Source organism: Phaenicophaeus curvirostris, chromosome 2 (assembly GCF_032191515.1).
Source record: "Phaenicophaeus curvirostris isolate KB17595 chromosome 2, BPBGC_Pcur_1.0, whole genome shotgun sequence".
NCBI lineage: Eukaryota > Metazoa > Chordata > Aves > Cuculiformes > Cuculidae > Phaenicophaeus > Phaenicophaeus curvirostris.
In genome coordinates, this window is record NC_091393.1 from 104,473,069 (window position 1) to 104,491,270 (window position 18,202).

Below are 18,202 nucleotides of genomic sequence, written 5' to 3' on the forward strand. Positions count from 1 at the left end.
TTAAGTCTTAAGATATATTCCTTGATTACACTGCAGAGGAATGCAAATGACTATGAACATTTCCTGCAACAAATAAATTGTTGCACCTTTAGAATGAGCTTGAGGAGGAACAGAAAATATAATGCCATAACACCTTCAGGTCATCTGGGGATAAATGCAGAGTCTTTCATACTGCTGCCAGTTCAGCTGTTAGCACATGTTGGATTTAGTTTGCTACTCAATAAATAAGGGTGACCTTTATTATAACTAAAACAAAGCAGCAACAGTCACGATTAGTATCAGAGTGAGAAATTCCAGCAGGCTGCAGTAGATTCCGGTGATGATCATTGTGGTGCCAGTTTGCCCAGGTCTTTGCTATGCTCACAGCAGTTGGTGTTTTAAGATTCTTCTCTCAATATTCATTTCACCTTTTCTTTTCTGATCACTACATACCTTTGTTAATTCAAATACACTTTTATTCCTCTGTCTGTTACAGAAGGCATTGGTTTGTGTTCTCACTTCTGATATACAGATTGACTTTCACTCCCAGCACAGTGTCATCTAGGAACAACTATTATAGCAACTTAAGCTTGTACGGAAGGGCTTCTTTATTCTGAAAGGTGTTTTACGTGGCAAGTTTTTCACAGTTGGTGAAAACTCTAAGACAGATACATCTAGCGTTACCAATAGGTCACCTGCCTCTACTCTGAGCATTTAGCCTTTAAACATTCCTCCCAGTACTTACTTTAAATGCAGTAAAATTTTCCTATTAACCTGTTTTTAACCACAGCACAAATACAGAATATAGTTATTGGAAAACACCAAAAATCTGCAATGGTGTCATTGCAGCCAAACATCAGAGAAGAGCACAAGCATGGCCACACAAGGAGTTGAGGGTGATCCTAACACTTAAGCGACGCATCCCACAGTCCCTGAATAGGTCAGAAACGAGGGGTGGCAACGGGGTCCATCCAGGGAAGGGGAAGAAAAACAAACAAACAAAAAAACCCCACAGGTGGACTGGAAACACAGCTACAACATAGAAATAGGGTACATCCAAGAGGCAAAGATAAAGACAGGACTGAAGACTGGCCTGCCCATAACCCAAAAGAAGCAAACATGCCCAACCCTGAGCTTAAATGGAGTTCCTGGACCAAGGAGCAGCGGGCTGTGGTTGGGTCTCAGGTGGGCTGTGGTTGGGTCTCAGGTGAGGCTGGTCAGAACCTTTTGGTGCCCTTGACACTGACCACTATCAATAAACAGTTTTTGATAAAAGAATCTTTTGTTAAGCTTTTTTTGGTTGTTAAATCAAAGTTATTCTGAAAGTTGTAGCTCCGTTATTTATGCTGTTTGTTTTTCTCTGGGATGCAATAGCTGGAAAAACATTAAGACCATTTTTTTCTTTCTCCTACTTTCCCTTTATGTGGCTGTCATCTCATCACCATATATACCTGATGTTTTCCACTCCTGAAATTACTCTTTGGAGTTCACATGGTTGTCCCATCAGGCACATAACCTCCCACCTTGCTTTCTTAATTCATCCTTCAACCTGTAATTATATTGCTATTTTTCTGCACTCTTTTAATTAATATGGCTCCTCCTCAGACCCATCCATGATTGCATTTCTGCTTTCCTGCTACTGCTTTGTAGTTTCTTGCACAATCTACGAAGCATTAACATTCCTAACTTTTCTTTGGAGTTCACTGCTCTCTCCTGGCCATCAATTTGCCAGCTGTATATACAATTTCTTCAGATTTTTTAATATTTGTGCAACTCTGTTTCATCACTGACTTAATTTGATTGAAACTCTAAATCTAACTCGCTTGCAAACACTCCACAGGTGATTTTAATAAGTGGCTTCCCAAAGGATACCAAAACTCCTAGATTAAAGAAGCTACTGCCTGTGGTGTTAGGCTATTGCTGTTACCTAGGGAGTACTGAATACCTAGGAAAAAGGTTAAAATATGTTTAAGCTTAGTTTATATTTTCAAGCTTTTTTTTTTTTTTTTTTTGAGAGGGGGAGGGAGTGTTAGGTGAGATTTTTTCTTTTAAATGAAGTGTATATTAGTCTCTCTCTTATCTTTTACAAAAACCTTTGCCCTTCCTTGGTGTTTACTTTTTTCAAGCAAAATGATAAATTTTCTTCTTTTTTTCAGTAGTTTTCTCCTTTCTTTGTTCCTTTGTCCCATTTTCTTCTTTGAAATTGCATTTACTCATTATTTCTTTTTTGCATAAAAATTAATAGGACTTTCAGCTTTACAGACCTTACTTCAAACTTGCACATGTTAGTTAGGGTCTTTATTTTGTAGTCCTTATTGCATGTCACCTAAATATACCAAAACCTATTTGAAAGTTTAATCCTGACCAAATGTGAAATGGGAGATGGCCTTACTTCATCCTTGCTTTTTCCTCTTTTTGTAGGTCACTAGTTATCAGTAGCGGTCTTCTCTTAAGTGTTAAAGATTAGATTTTGAAGCCTGAAGAACAATACAAGCACACAGTAGAACCATAGAATAACCAGGTTGGAAGAGACCCACCAGATCATCAAGTCCAACCGTTCCCATCAAACACTAAACCATGCCCCTCAGCACCTCATCCACCCGTGCCTTAAACACCTCCAGGGATGGGGACTCAACCACCTCCCAGGGCAGCCTGTTCCAGTGCCCAATGACCCTTTCTGTGAAAAATTTTTTCTTAATGTCCAGCCTAAATCTCCCCTGGCGGAGCTTGAGGCCATTCCCTCTTGTCCTGTCCCCTGTCCCTTGGGAGAAGAGGCCAGCACCCTCCTCTCTACAACCTCCTTTCAGATAGTTATAGAGAGCAATGAGGTCTCCCCTCAGCCTCCTCTTCTCCAGGCTAAACAACCCCAGCTCTCTCAGCCACTCCTCGTAAGATTCTTGAAGAGCCTTAGTCTGCTTTCTTCTGTATAAAATTGAAAGCAATACCTTGTTGCAGAACTACTGAACATAAACATTGTAATTGTGCAAAAATAAACACAAACCTTGTAATATTCCTTAAGACTTAGCATAAGACAATAAAGTGTTCCCAGCCTGTAAAGGTTTTGCTAATGCCGTTACCAATAGCCATGAGTCAGCTTATTTAGAGAAATTAAAAATCAAGTGGAATGGGTATAAAGGTTTCAACCGAAGTAAAGATTAAGGCTCTATATACCTTTCATATAATATATTCATATTCCACGAAGAGCCTAAGCACTCTGTAAAGAAGCATAAAAAATGGGTCCCTGTTAAGAGATAACATCTGGTTATAAGTTAACAAGTGGGGAAAAAAAAAGGTAGCATTTGGCAAAAATGAAGTCTCATTTTGAAAAAGAATGCGATAGGAGGAAACCTTTTTATCATGAGGCTAAAGAAAACAAGAATTTCTTTGTACTGTGGAACTACAAAACTTGAAATTCAAGCATATAAATTTCATTATCTCTTTGAGGATTACCTACCTGGATACTTATGTTGCAATCACTACTTGAGAAAAAAGTTTAATAGAGCGGTTGAAACAAGTCCTGCATTCAGTTTTGAAACAGGACATGAGTATGCTTCTGGGGAAAAAAAATTGTTGAGGTAATAATGCATGGACAAAAAAAAAAAATAACAAATGCTAAAATATTTTCTTGGTGGCTGACTGATTAAGTGTTATATATTAAGCTACATTATGTCCATAGCACAGGCAGGTGACCTGGTTACAACACTTGTCTCCTGATCCATTTATAATGCAAGATCCAAATCCAGCAATCTGATCCCTGTGGGAGGACCCACACACCTGTGCAGAGGCCCACTTGAGCAAGTGGAGTGCTGTGCAGAGGAAGGGTCATGCCTACACAGATCACATTACAGGACTGCAGCCAAACTTTGTGTGGATGCGACCTAAATGTGTCCCTCATGCTCTAAAATCATGGGCTGCTTATAGAAAGTAACATGAGTTTCATAGTGATAAATGCAAAATTGTGAAGCTGTTATTTTACTGTGGCTAGGCCATATTGTGTAGATTTTGTCACTTTATGCTTTTTCAAACAGTTATTTTGAGAGCCTACATGTAGAACAACTGTATTATTCTACAGCAAATTGTATGGAACGCTTCTTGTTCTATTTAAAGCTCTAACTCACTACATCCTTATTTTCTTTAGGGCCTATGAAAACCTATGAACTGGTGTCTTTCTCTGAAACAAGTTTTTACTTTTTAAGTTAAAGTGGTAATCCCCAAAATTCTTTTGCTTGTGGTCCTACTCAGAACTCAAGAATCTTGTTTGACATCATATATAGGTCTGAATATTTGATGAAGCTAAACATCTAACTACTTCTCAATGTTTTTTACTATCATTGCCATATCAAAGTCCTTAGTTTGCTTTACATTCCTTCACAGAAAAATCTAAGGTAATAAACCACTAAATCTCCACCAAAAAAAAACGAGATGAAAATAATGTTCAGATTTTTCAGTCTAAAAAAAGCTTCAAAAAATATTTTCACTGATATATAAAAAGAATCTTCAGGTAAATCAGTTCTGGTTAGTAGTAGTAAAAATTTTAATCTGAAAATATAATAAAGAACTAAACCATTAGGTAAAAATAAATGCTTAGTGCAAGGAAATCTGCCCTGAAGACTTGCATCGTCATTGCAACGTAGGCTTAAATCATAAAGTGTTTGTAAATACAGTGTGAGACTATGAACTGATGAATGCTACAGGAAAAAAAAGAACACAAAGCGGACTGGTAAAGTTCTGCTGTTGAGTTCTAAAGCAGAAGAATCAGAGGGTGCAATTTGGGGTTAGGTCTATCAGTCCTATGCTGGTGTGATCAAGTTAATCTTCGTTGATGATTAAATCTAAACTCAAACCCATCTATTATCATGCCTGCAAGGATTTAAATTCACTGAAAATAATTTCATTGCAGAAGATGAGTATAATTTAATTTTATAAGCAGTTAGTTTGTGAGAAGGGAGTAATTTAACCATAATATTATTTTAATTTTGTGAATCCAACACCTAGGAATTTTATGTGAATTAGATTAGATAGTAAACTAAGAAACATGTAAAAACAATGATATTCAGGAAAAAGTTCATTCTGCATGCAAACAGAGTGTTAAAACTCTTCAACTTAGCAAGCAGTTCTGTTGGTGTTGTCTTTGTGATCTCTGTTTTATCTGAATTATTATTTAATGATTTGGAATGTCATGCTTCCTGAGACTTTACTGGAGACATCAATGAGCTACAAAGGGAAAGAGAGAAAGTGTGAAAAGATTGGGGCTCGGTAAAAAGGAGAACTCAGGCCATACTCTTACACTTAGAAGGAGTATATTAGAAGTCTTAGTTCCATGGTTTAGTAGAGAAGCAGGAGGAGATTTATCTGACATTTCATTTATGAAATATCTGTTCACAAGAAACACATTAAAATTTGGGGAAAGCATTGACTAAGATGCTGCCAATGGTTTTATTTTCTCTTATGCAACATGCTGAGGAGGTTATATGGTCCTTTAAGGCAGTTAGCTCTTTATTCCCATTGAAATACAAGAAATTTAAACATTGACCTTCCCACAGCCACTAGAACAATAACATCAGATTTGTGGAGGGTTTAGGGCTCCATAAAAGAGCTAAGAAAGCACAAAAGCGTGTGGGTTGCTAAAGGAATGGTTTAGAATAGAGGTGGGTTGACAGCTATTAAATTTTGCACTTCTGTGAAACTATTTGATTGATTCTCATTAAGTGCATTAGCCCACTATTTCTTCTCAAAAGCAACAAAAAGAAACCCTAATTAGTATTTCAGAATCATGGAATGTATTAGTGCAGCCTGTGTCATCAAGTATTTCAGTCAAGTCTCACTGAACTGATTGACACTTGAATTCTTGGAACTGGATAACTTCAGAAACTTAAATTCCAATTTGTGTGGAAATAAATAAAATGAGCTTTCTGCTGTTATTACAGAGATAGCTGAGAACCAGTAATGGCCAAACAACAGGTGTTGATGGAGTAAGGGGCCAGAATAGCTTCTATAAATATATATAAATACTGTCACGTGAATTCAGACATTCTCTGGTAAAGTGAATAGTCTATTTCAAACATTTACTTTAAGTTCCCATAGTACTGCCTCCTTAAATTGGTACACTGAGTTGTTCTGCTAGAAAATTAAATGGTAAATTAGTAATAATAATGAAAACATGTTGATATGCTCATGTTGCTAAGATAAAAAGAGAGAAAGCATGAAAGGCCTTAAGTCATAGAATCATAGAGTAATTTGGGTTGGCCTTCCTTAAAGATCATCTAGTTCCACCCCCCTGCCATGGGCAGGGACACCTCCCACTAGATCAGGCTGCCCAAGGCCCATCCGACCTGGCCTTGAACACCTCCAGGGATGGGGCAGCCACAGCTTCCCTGGGCAACCTGTGCCAGTGCCTCACCACTGTAATAGTCAAGAAATTCTTCCTTATATCTACTCTAAGTCTGCCCCTCTCCTGTTCATACCTTTTGCCCCTAGTCCTATCAGTACAAGCCTTTGTGAACAGTCCCTCCCTAGCTTTCTTGTAACCCTCTTCAGGTACTGGAAGGTCGCTATAAGATCTCTTTGGAGCCTTCTCTTCTCCAGGCTGAACAACCCAAACTCTCTCAGCCTGTCCTCACGTGGGAGGCGCTCCAGCCCTCTGAGCACCTTTGTAGCCCTCCTCTGGACCCTTTCCAACAGCTCCATATCCTTCTTATGTTGAGGATTCCAGAACTGGACACAATACTCCAGATGAGGCCTCACAAGAGAGAACAGAGGGGCAGAATCGCTTCCCTTGCCCTGCTGGCCACACTTCTTTTGATGCAGCCCAGTATATGGTTGGCTTTCTGGACTGTGAGTGCACACTACTGGCTCATATTGAGCTTCTCATCAAGCAATGCCCCCAAGTCCTTCTCTACAGGGCTGTTCTCTATCACATCATCCTGCATCCTGTATCGAAACTGCAGACTGCCCTGACCCAGGTGTAGGACCTTGCACTTGGCCTTGTTGAACCTCAAGAGATTCTCACAGGCCCACTTCTTCAGCTTGTCCAGGACCCTCTGGATGAGATCCCATCCTTCCAGTGTGACAACTGTACCACTCAGCTTGGTGTCACCTGCAAGCTTGCTGAGGGTGCACTCAATTTCACTGTCTATATAATTGATGAAGATATTAAACAGCACTGGTCCCAGTACAGACCCCTGAGGGACACTACTTGTCATGGATCTCCATCTGGACTTTGAACCATTGACCACTACTCATAGAATACAACAATCCAACCAGCTTCTTATCAACAGAACAGTCCACCCATCAAATCCTTCTCTCTCCAATTTAGAAAGGGGGGGGAGGGGAGGAGGGGGAATGGGGTACATGTCAAAGGCTTCAAAGGCTTTACAGAAGTCCAGACAGATCACATCCATTGCTTTTCCTGTGTCCACCGATGCAGTTATCCCCTCATAGAAAGCCACTGGGTTGGTCATACAGGATTTGCCCCTGCTGAAGCCATGCTGGCTGCCATTAATCATCTCGCCATCCTCCATGTGCTTTAGCATGGCTTCTAAGAGACTCTGTTCCATGACCTACCCAGGCACAGAAGTGACGATGACAGGTTGGTAGTTCCCAGGGTCCTCTTATCTACCCTTTTTAAAAATGGGCACAATATTACCCAGTCCATAGATACTGTCTACGTTGTGACACATAAAAACTCTGATATGGTTTCATGCGCTCCTGTTCACTTATGTAGTTCTCTGGTACAGGACCTTGTACTCTAGAATAAGATTCTTTCCTGAAGGATCAATGTATATGCAAACATTGTGTCCAACTGCCAGTCAGTCTCCCGTATCCTTCTCCAAGTTTGCACCTGTGGGTCAATTCCAATCAAATGAGGGGAGTACGTTTCAAAGGCATTTACTTGTGACAAATTTGCTGTAAATCAGCATTTGGATGAAGGAAGATGTTCTGTTGCCTCTGAAAGGTGGGCTGAAAGCTCCAGAAACATGTACCACATTATCTAGATGCAGCAGACAAGACTTAGAGTGAGCCAAAAGTAATGAAACAGACCTCTGCATCAGGGCCTTTTGTGCCCTTTCTTTTGTCCTAACTAAACAGGGTTTATGCATAGATAAAAAGGTTGCTGCTGTCAGACCCAAACTTCCACCCCTCTTATACTACCTTGAAGCCTCTTCCCCATCCAACCTCATAAAAGCATTAGTAGTTCCGATAAAGTGGGAGAAATCTGCACAATTTTTGTAGCAAGAATTTATGTTTCAAATCAACCTGAATGCTTTTGAGAAGTGAGTGATTCTATGGAAAAGGATGATCTGGTTGATAGAGTGTTCCTGGAGTGTTAGAAAGCTTTTGGCAATATCCTGTATTAGATTATTCTGGGTGGTAAAAGCAAGTGCTGCTACAAAAAGCTACAGAAGAATCTAATTACATTAAATGACTGAGCATTAAATAGTCAGACCAAACTAAGTGTTTTTAACACTATGAGTAGAGCAAAAGCACACCAAACTACACAAATGCAGCAGTGGTTTCTGAACGAGCCATTTATCACTTAAGAAAGAGATTCTGGAGTTAGGGCAAGCAGTTTTATGAGAAGATGAGTGTAATGCTCAGTGGCTGTCAAGAAAAACCCTCAGGAAAACATCATCAAGAAAGTAATAGACAGCAAAACAGAAATACTGCCAGGTCACCATGCAAGCCCCGTCTGTACCAAATACCCTGTTCTAGCCATTCCTCACCTCAAAAATAACAGAAAAGGTGACAGACAAAATTAGGATGATCTGAAGCCTGGAACAGCTTCATATGAAGAAAGACTAAATAGATTAATATTTCACTGTGTCTTCTTGAGAAGAATATTAGTCTGTCCAGGGAATGCGCCGTAAGTCTGTATGATCATAAATGGTGCATAGATTTCATTATTTCTCACAAATGAGAACTCATAGGCATCAAACAAAATTAACAGGTATCAAGTTTATGACAAACAAAAGGGAACAAATATTCATGCTGTGTATGAATCATAAATTGCAGAACATTGATGCCAAAATATAGTGAGCTTAAAAGGCAAATAAATGAGAGCATGAAAAAATAATTTAGCACTATGAAACACAATGAAATACCCTGTGACTCAGGATGTCTGTCTGTGAGATGAAGAAAATGGAGAGTATGCAGAGGGGAAGTAAAATTGCACGCATGACCTGTCTTTGGTTCTTGGTTTTAGTCTTGTCACAGGAAACTGCTCTTGCATGTTTCCGCAGCAAGGACTGAGGCCAGTCTTAAAGAATCTGAAAGCTTTCCTGGAAAAACGAAGTATTTGTGTGGAGTGGAGAGAGAAAAAAGGCACAGCGCCTGGGAAACTAATGAGAAAATAAGTGACTATCTAAATTTAAAAAAACAGTAAAACAAGGGAAACAGAAGGGGAGAGATACTGAACAAAACAACCCTAACGGTACCAGCCACTCCCTGAAAAGCCCCTGGAGAGCTGGAGGATGCTATCCTATATTTTGTGCAGACGCATGATAGCATTAGATACACAGGGCTAATGGTCTTAGCTGGTATGGCTGTTCTTGTAGCCTACAGTCCAAGTGCTGCAGCTGATGTGACGCTCTAGAGGTGGTGTGCTCCACAGCTCAAGGATGCCAAGCCATTGTATGCTTTCTTGGGATCTGAAAGCGATCCCTGGTTGGTAACGCCTCTTGTACCCTGACACTATCCCAAATTATCTTTCCTCCCAACTTCACATTTCAAAATGCCCTGCTCTCCAGAGGTGTTCATTTGCTGGGAATAACCAGACTGATTGACCCAGTTTCTCCTAACTTCAGCCTCCTGCTGATACCATTCCAGATGCTGATTACCAGACTGGTAATCCCTTACTCTATCTTTCCAAGGCAAAGAGGGCTGGAATCTCCAAGGACAACCATTTTTCCAACCATGTCTCATCAGACCTCTGGGTGAGGAGATTAATTCATAGCACAGTTATAGGATTTGAGCATGCATTTGGCAAAGCCAGGAAAGCATGAATCAGATTGTGTATTCATCCACTGAAAAAGAAAACACATGGGGGTTGTAGGTAGCATATCATTCTGTCTGAGGAGTTAACAGTTAACAACTACTGCATTGTCCTGCGAAGTGCTCTCTGGAGAGTATAAGCTATCTCTTCTGCTCTTTTCATTCAAGACAGATTCTCTTTCTCATTTGAGTTTTTTAAGCTTCCTTAGCACTTTCACCCAGTTCTTGGTGCTCTGCCCAGTAGAAGGGCAGCTTCCGGCTTTATACTAATTATGGCTCAGTTTTCCACTGGGCTTAGCCTTTAAGTTACAATATACAAATGTGACAAAAGTGTTTTTTCCCCTCTCCCTGGGGTTTGTCTGATTTTACAGTCCTATTGTGTTCCTTAATTAAAACATTCCTTCTATACTACATGGCCTTTTTGAGAGTTACATTTCCAAAGTTGTTATAAAATGTTAATTCATGGTCATTGTTTCACCTTGCACTCTTCCTAAACTAACAAAATAATAAACCCCACCAATTTACAGTTCCTTGAAACCCAATTTTAGTCAGCAGGACCTGCATTGCCATAACTGTGCCTCTGACACAAGTATACTTAGGATCCCCATGTTAATAGAACATAGGCATAAACAGCTCACCACGTTAGACCAAATGAATGCTAGATAGCTCTGAGCTTGCTTCAAATTATCCTCTCAAAGGTTTGCTAATCTGCTGGAAGTCTCCATAATAGCCCAGGAGAGAAGCTGCTGCTTTAGAAATGTGCCAAAAAATCTACCATGCAGATTCAATGCAAAAACTAAACAATGCATATACCAAAATATAAATAATTCTTTAGCAAGAGAGAAAGGATTCGTTGCTTAAGGGAATATTTAAGCTTGCCCCTCTTCCGGAATTCATAAATATTTAAATATTCAAAACTGCGAGCACTCAATCCATCCAGAGAGTGACAGCCTGAGCCACCACTCGAGCTATGACCATGATATCACAACAATTATTTGTGTTGAATGCTGCTTGAAACAAGGTTGAAAACCTGAACAAATATTTTTGGCTGTTATTTGATTTATTCTGGGTTGGAATAACAGACCTTATGCTTTTTTCTTTTCTTTTTTTTTTTTTAAAAACAGACATAGCCGATTTCTTCTCTTAATGGGAACAACATGGAAGACCTTAACATTTTCAGCTGATGCCTAATACAAAAGAGGAGAGACTGCAGATATTTTAGGATGAGAGGACCTGTTCACAGGTTCTATCCATCAGTGACATCCAAATGGGCTTTGAAGGCTTTACTGAAAGAAAATATTTACAATCTTCTAATGTGAAGAAGCACAGTGCTGTGTGTGATACCTCTCTGCAGTCAATGGGACTATTCATGAAGTAGAATACTATCAACAAGTTAGTATTTTACAATTTATTCCTATCTTGAAAGATAAATCCTGCCCAGAAAAGGTATATGTAGTTGCCCTTTGGATAATGTAAGTAGTGGAAGGGGACTGAAACGGGAGAAATTAATAGACAAACTAGAGAACTGAGAACTGCAGACAAGGATGCAACAGATGCATTTAACATTGAAACACAGAGCAGCTGTATGAAACTGCTAAGTCGGTAGTGAGCAGTATCTATGCAAGTGGCTGCAGGCTGCTAAGAAACTGTGTTTCCTCGATTTCCTAGAACAGCAATATCCCTAGATTTGACCTTTGAGCATTCACTGTCATCACGTGCTCTGCTGCAGATGGTTTCTGTTTAGCAAGATAGTGAAAAAGAAAATCCTCTCTCAGTGCCTCGAGAGGAAAAATAATTAGAAGAAAAAAAAGTAATGCTTCTTTCCCCAAAGTTAGCTGCATTTATTTCATATAGAAGGAATTATTATTTTTCAAAGTAATTTTCAAAGAAATCAGCAGTAAGCTCCTGTAATGAGGTTCAAGTCTATTACTTTTTCTCCCTGCAGGCACAATAGTTTCCAAAGGTATTTGGGGAGTTTCAGATATGTAGAGGAAACAGACTGTCAAAGCCAGATTCTCTTGCACGAATTTGACCCAGTTTTGCTCTCCATATCTTTGGCAATAAGACACTAAAGAGAACAAATCCAGGGAGTGGAGGGATAAAACTGATATTGCTATAAACTTATTTATTTCACCAAGGAGGATTTTGGTCCTGGTTTTGTATAGTGACCATCCATGCTTTTAAGAACAGTAACCCACTAACTTTAGCTGGGAAAGAGGGGAGACCAAATAATATCTTGTGAATTGATATAACTGACTATATATTTAGCCACCTGAACTCTCATAAATAGAACCACCAAGAATGTAAAGTGAAGGACAGCGATGTTGCACATATTTTATCAGCCTTGTCTATGTAGCAAAGTTTTACAAACTGTACAGGTGCCCATATTATCACTTTAACTCCTTTACAAGTGCCTTCTATTTCTGTTCAATATAGGCCAAACTGAGAAAAGTTCCACCTAGAATGTGTATCAAAACAGGCATTATAGAAACAGAACAATATCAGTGTTCAGTGTATGTACTTTAGGCAACGTTGAGTCCTCCTCCCCATCCAACTTGAAACATGTAATAGAGTATTTAGACAGCCTAACTTTAGGGACCTAAAATTAGGTACTCTGAATCACGCTTTAGAAGAACCTATTTTTGTCCCATACTATACAGGAAGCTTAAGTTCCTTGGCACCTCATTCAGATGCTGTTGTAGTCTTCCGCTCACAAAAATTTTGTCTATATTTCAGTAGAGCAGTTTCTTACATTTTTTTAAATAAGGCAAAGGATGTCACACTTCTCCAGGTAAGATTTTCTAGCTACAAACCACCATAAATAAGTTGTTTTTTAAATCAATGTTTCTGCTTCCTTGAAAATCAATGTTTCTGCTTCCTTGACTTAAAACTAGTGATCCAAATCACATTCACACACTTCAGAAGTCTGGTTAGACTGACTAATCCTACTGCCATCTTGCACATACTTTCTCAAGAAAGTAATAAGCCCAGTTGAGTTCCTAGGGACAGGAGGGGAGACAAGCAGCTCTAATTACCATTCTTCAGTTTATACCAGACAAGGAACTGTTATTACACAAAATCTTTAGAGCAAATCAGTTTCCCAAGGGCCAGGGGAGTAAATTCTTTCAGAGGAGGCAGTAATTATAGGCTCTTCTCATACCCCCATCCCGAAGAGATGCAGTTCCATGCAATGAAAATGCCCTTGTTAGTCTAAAAACAGAGAAAGTCTGAGTATCCTCACCACTAGCAAAATCAAAAAGCAAGCTTTTCCTCTTTATTTTTGTAATGGAGCTCCTTGAGAGATCATACAATAATTTGGGTTGAAAGGTACCTTAAAGGTCATCCACTTCCAAACTCCCTGCCAAGGGTAGGGACACCTCCCACTGGATCAGGTTGCTCAAAGCATCATCCAACCTGGCTTTGAACACCTCCAGAGATGGGTCATCCACCACTTCTCTGGGCAACCTGTTCCAGTGCCTCACTACCCTCAAAGGAAAAAAATTTCTTACAAATATCTTATCTAAATCTCCCCAATTTCAGTTTAAAACCACTAGTCCTTGCCCTATCCCTGCACCCCCTTACAAAGAGCACCTCCCCAGCTTTCCTGTAGCCCCTTTTAAGTACTGGAAGGCTGCTATAAGGTCTCCCCAGAGCCTTCTCTTCTCCAGGCTAAACAAGCCCAACTCAGCCTGTCCTTACAGAAGAAGTACTCCAGCCCTCTGATCATCTTTGTGGCCTCCTCTGGACTCGCTCCAACAGATCCATGTCCTTCCTGTGCCAAGAACTCCATGAGGGGGTCACAGACTAGGACAAGTATAATACAGGTAATATGAAGCTCCTGTTGGACTGGGTGTTCTTTTCCAAGTTGTGAAATATATAGAAGACTGTCACTCAAAAAATTATTCAACTTCTAGCTTAGGTTGAAAAGGTTAGATGGGTCACTAAGCAAAATGTCTACATAGGAAAAAATAGTTGCTTGAAAGCTGAGATAGTAGGAAGCATGGTTAAGGATGAGTGACAAGTTTCCTAAATACCGACGACAGTGCTGGTGTTAGTTGACCTAAGGCAGTAAGATGTCCAGCAAGAGTAAGTGTGAACAATGCGCAATGCAACTTAAGCCACTGTTAACAGTCGAAATTTCTCATGAATGGCAAGACTGTATTTTTTTGCACAACTACAACACTTGGATTCATCAGTTTTCAAGATCTAATGCCAAAACCAACAGGTGGCAACCATATTTGGGTTGCTCTCAATTCATATTCCTCCTACTTAATAAGAGAGGAAAAAGCTGTTGATGCAAGTAGCACAGACGGGTTCCTTGTTATGAAAGCCAGTCCTTCATCATATGACTTGGGAACCAAATGTGCTTTTACACACTGCAGCAGCCAAAACATATTGCAAACTTGAAGAACAAATTTATTTTTTACTCCCTTGGCAAAATGTAATATTTTTTCCTTTTGAAGAGCAGAATGCCAGCATACTGGGGAGAAAGGATTAGGGTTTTGATAGTTAGTAAATTGAATTAATAAATTAATCAACATGCAGAAAATACTTTCAAAATGCAAGTACTATATGTATGCTTACTACTGTAATTATGAAAGGACTCATGATCTCTTTTTGCCTTGTTTCAGATTCTGAAAATGGGAATCACATTTCTGAGAATGAGGAGGTCAAATTAGTCGTCAACATGACTGTCAGAGGTGCTGATGGCATATTTTGCATGTTTTTCCCTGGAAGATAAGTGTTTAATTCTGATGGAAGGCACTTGTGTGTCTGAGGTACAATGGTCACACATGAGAAGGCTTCTGGTTCTGATAAAATAGGCTCCCTGAGGTCAGAGGTGCTTTTTCACATTGCAAATTGCTTAGAAATGTGTGAAAAATCAGGCTTCAGTTTTAACTCAGGTTAGAAAGGGCAGAAACTGCCGGAGAATTTCCTTGTGATAATGTAGCTCTGAAGCAACAGATTGCAGCTTTAAATTCCTTATATATCTGACAACTTCAATTTCAGAAAATTGGACTGTAATTTTGATTTTTTTTTTCTCCAAGTCCAAACAAACTCTGCATGCTTCAAGTGTAATAAACACTTTCCCACACTTGAAGTGCCTGTTTGGACAAAACACCATTGCAATTAAATAGGAAAAAAGAATCGTCCATAAGTGACAGAAAATAAGTAATTCTAGACTTCTCACTTTTGAGGCATATATATTTTCACTTCTCCTTAAACATGTATATTTTTTCCTCACAGCTTCTGAGCAAGTTATTTGATCTATCCCTGTCTGAACTGATAGAGCTATTCATTTAATGGTGGTTAGCTACACCTTTTGCTTATTCCTGTTTTCACCAACAAAACACTAAAACAAGATGTACTTTATCCCCATAGAAATCTGACAGCAATCAACTCTCATTTTTAATTCAGGCTAGAAAAGACAGAAATTCATTTATAAATTGTTGTATGTAATACAGATATGAGGCAATAGAATATAATTGTAAAGCCATTGTGAAAGATGTCAAGAAATACACTCCAAATCACAATTAAAATTAAAGCGAAGTATGACAGTTTTGTAATAGTGGAAAAATTGATGTACATAATCCACAAGATCATGTGATACAGGATCTTCTAGAAATTGAAATGTATTTCGAAAATATTAACACTAAACAAAAGTGTTGTCCTTCCCTCATTAAAAGTATAGGCCTATGAAGGTAGGAAAAGGCAGAGCTAACATTGTTTATTTGATATCTGCTTGAAAAGGCTCAGCCTTTGTAGCACATTAGTGATAGAAAATTAGCAAAGTATCTGTTTTATCCTAGTCTCATCCTGTAACTCAGAATAATTACTGAAACTTCAGAAAAAGTAGGTATTTGGTACATTTAAAGTTATTATAGACTTTCACTTTCCCAGGATATTGCATGAAAGATTCTTGATGGGGAGCTATAAAGTAGCATTGTGCCTCCACTAGGCACCTGGGAAAACTGTATTAATATAATGCTGATTTATTAGCAGTCTTTGTCAGAAGAAACATACACCACTTGTGCTGATTTTTTAATTTTTTTGTGACTGTAAATCCAAGTAGCATGATTCTACTCATGCAGGTGTACTTGAATGGAACACACAGGATCACTTTCTGTTGCAGTGGACTGGCAATAAAAATGTTTGGTAAAAAAGGCATATAATAAGATGGTATAAATACATTTGTCAGGAAAATGCCATGAGAATATCATAGAATGTCCTCAGTTGGAAGGAACTCACACGGAGTGAGTCCAACTCACAAGGAGTTGGAAGGGACTCATTGAGTCCAACTCTTGTCTCTGCACAGCATAATCCCAACATTCACACCATGTGTCTGAGGGCAGTGTCCAAATTCTTCTGGAATATTGTCAGGCTTGGTGCCATGACTGCTGCCCTGAGCAACCTATTCCAGTGCTCCACCAGCCTCTGAGTAAAGAACCTTTTCCTTATATCCAACCTAAACCTCCCCTGGCACACCTTCCTGCCGTTCCCTCTGGCCCAATTATTGGTTGCCAGACAGAAGAGACCAGCATCTGCTCCTCCCCTTGTGAGGAAGCTGCAGACTGTGATGAGGTCTCCCCTCAGTGTCCTCCAGGCTGAACAGACCAAGTGGTTTTAGCTGCTCCTTATACAGCTCTTCCTCTAAATCCTTCACCAACTTTGTGGCCTCCTCTGGACACACTTCAATAGCTTCATATCCTTTTTATACGGTGGCGCCCAAAATTGCACCCAGGGCTTGTGGTGGGGCTGCACCAGTGTGGAGAAGAGCAGGACAATCTCCTCCCTCAACCCACTGGCAATGCTGTGCTTGCTGCACCCCAGGACATGGTTCCCCCCTTGGCTGCCAAGGCTCACTGTCGGCTCATGTTCCACTCGCCATCAATCAGAACCCTCGGATCCCTTTCTGCAGGGCTGCTCTCCAGCCTCTCCCTCGTCTGTTTGTCCACCCAGAGTTGCCGTGTCCTAGGTGCAAAATCTGGCACTCGCCCTTGTTAAATTTCATGTGGTTGGTGATTGCCCAGGTATACCTCAGCATCATGACCTTTGCTTATCACGTGTAGGTTTTCCATGGCATTTTGCCTCTTCATAATGTGTTTCAGCATTTAGTTAGCCATCTTTTTTTTGGTTTTAATTTTAAGCAGGGCTAGTTTGGGCATAAAGATCAGAAAACAGGATTTGTCCTTGTCAGTAGCTTTAAATCTAATCAGTTTGCAGCTGTTGTATGGTCATGATGTAATTCTTGAGGGAAAATTCAATTAGCAATTATATTTAAGGGACAGCTGGAGATAATGGCTATCGGTATTGCTAGCACTGCTATCACATATCCATCGCAGGCTTTATCTTACGCCCACAGGCCAGCGGCAGGAGCGGGCACCGCCGAGCTGTTTCACTGACTAGCATTATTATTTCCAATAAGCCTCTTACACAGGCAGGCAGTCTGCTATTAAACCCCGTGGCTCATTATCTCCACCATGGAGTCCATCCCCACTTCCCATTGCATTGAATTTTTGGGAAGAAGAGTAACATTGGATTCTCTTCCCAAGTTCTGCTCTAGTGAACAGCTGGAAGGCCAATGTTTTTGTCCCGAACTACATGATTGGATGGTGGCAGCTTTGCGAAAAGGGCTTTAACTGCAAAGCCACAGAAAGTGAACGCTTGAAGTTGAGTAGGATCTAGGGGTGGTGTCCAACAGCCAGCTAAACATGAGCCAGCAGGTGCCCAGGTGGCCAAGGCCAACAGCATCATCACACAGATCAGAAATGGTGTGGCCAGCGCAGGAGCAAAGTCACCTTTCCCTCATGCTCAGCACCGGTGAGGTCACACCTCAGATCCTGTGTTCAGTTGTGGGCCCCTCCCTACAAGGACATTGAAGCACTGGAGAGCATCAAGGAAAGGGCAACAAAGCTGGTGAAGGGGATGGAGGACAAGTGTTATGAGGAGCGGCTGATGGAACTGAGGTTGTTTAGCCTGGAGAAGAAGAGGCTGAGGGGAGACCTTATCACTGTCTACCGCTCCCTGAATGGGGGTTCTAGGCAAGTGGGTGCTGGTCTCTTCTCCCAGGTAACATGCAAGAGGATGAGAGGGAATGGCCTCAAGCTGTGCCAGTGGAGGTTTAGATTGGATATTAGGAAAAATTTCTTCACTGCAAGGGTCCCCAGGCACAGCTGCCCAGGGAGGTGGTTGGGTGCCCATCCCTCGAGATGTCTAGAAGCCGGGCAGACGA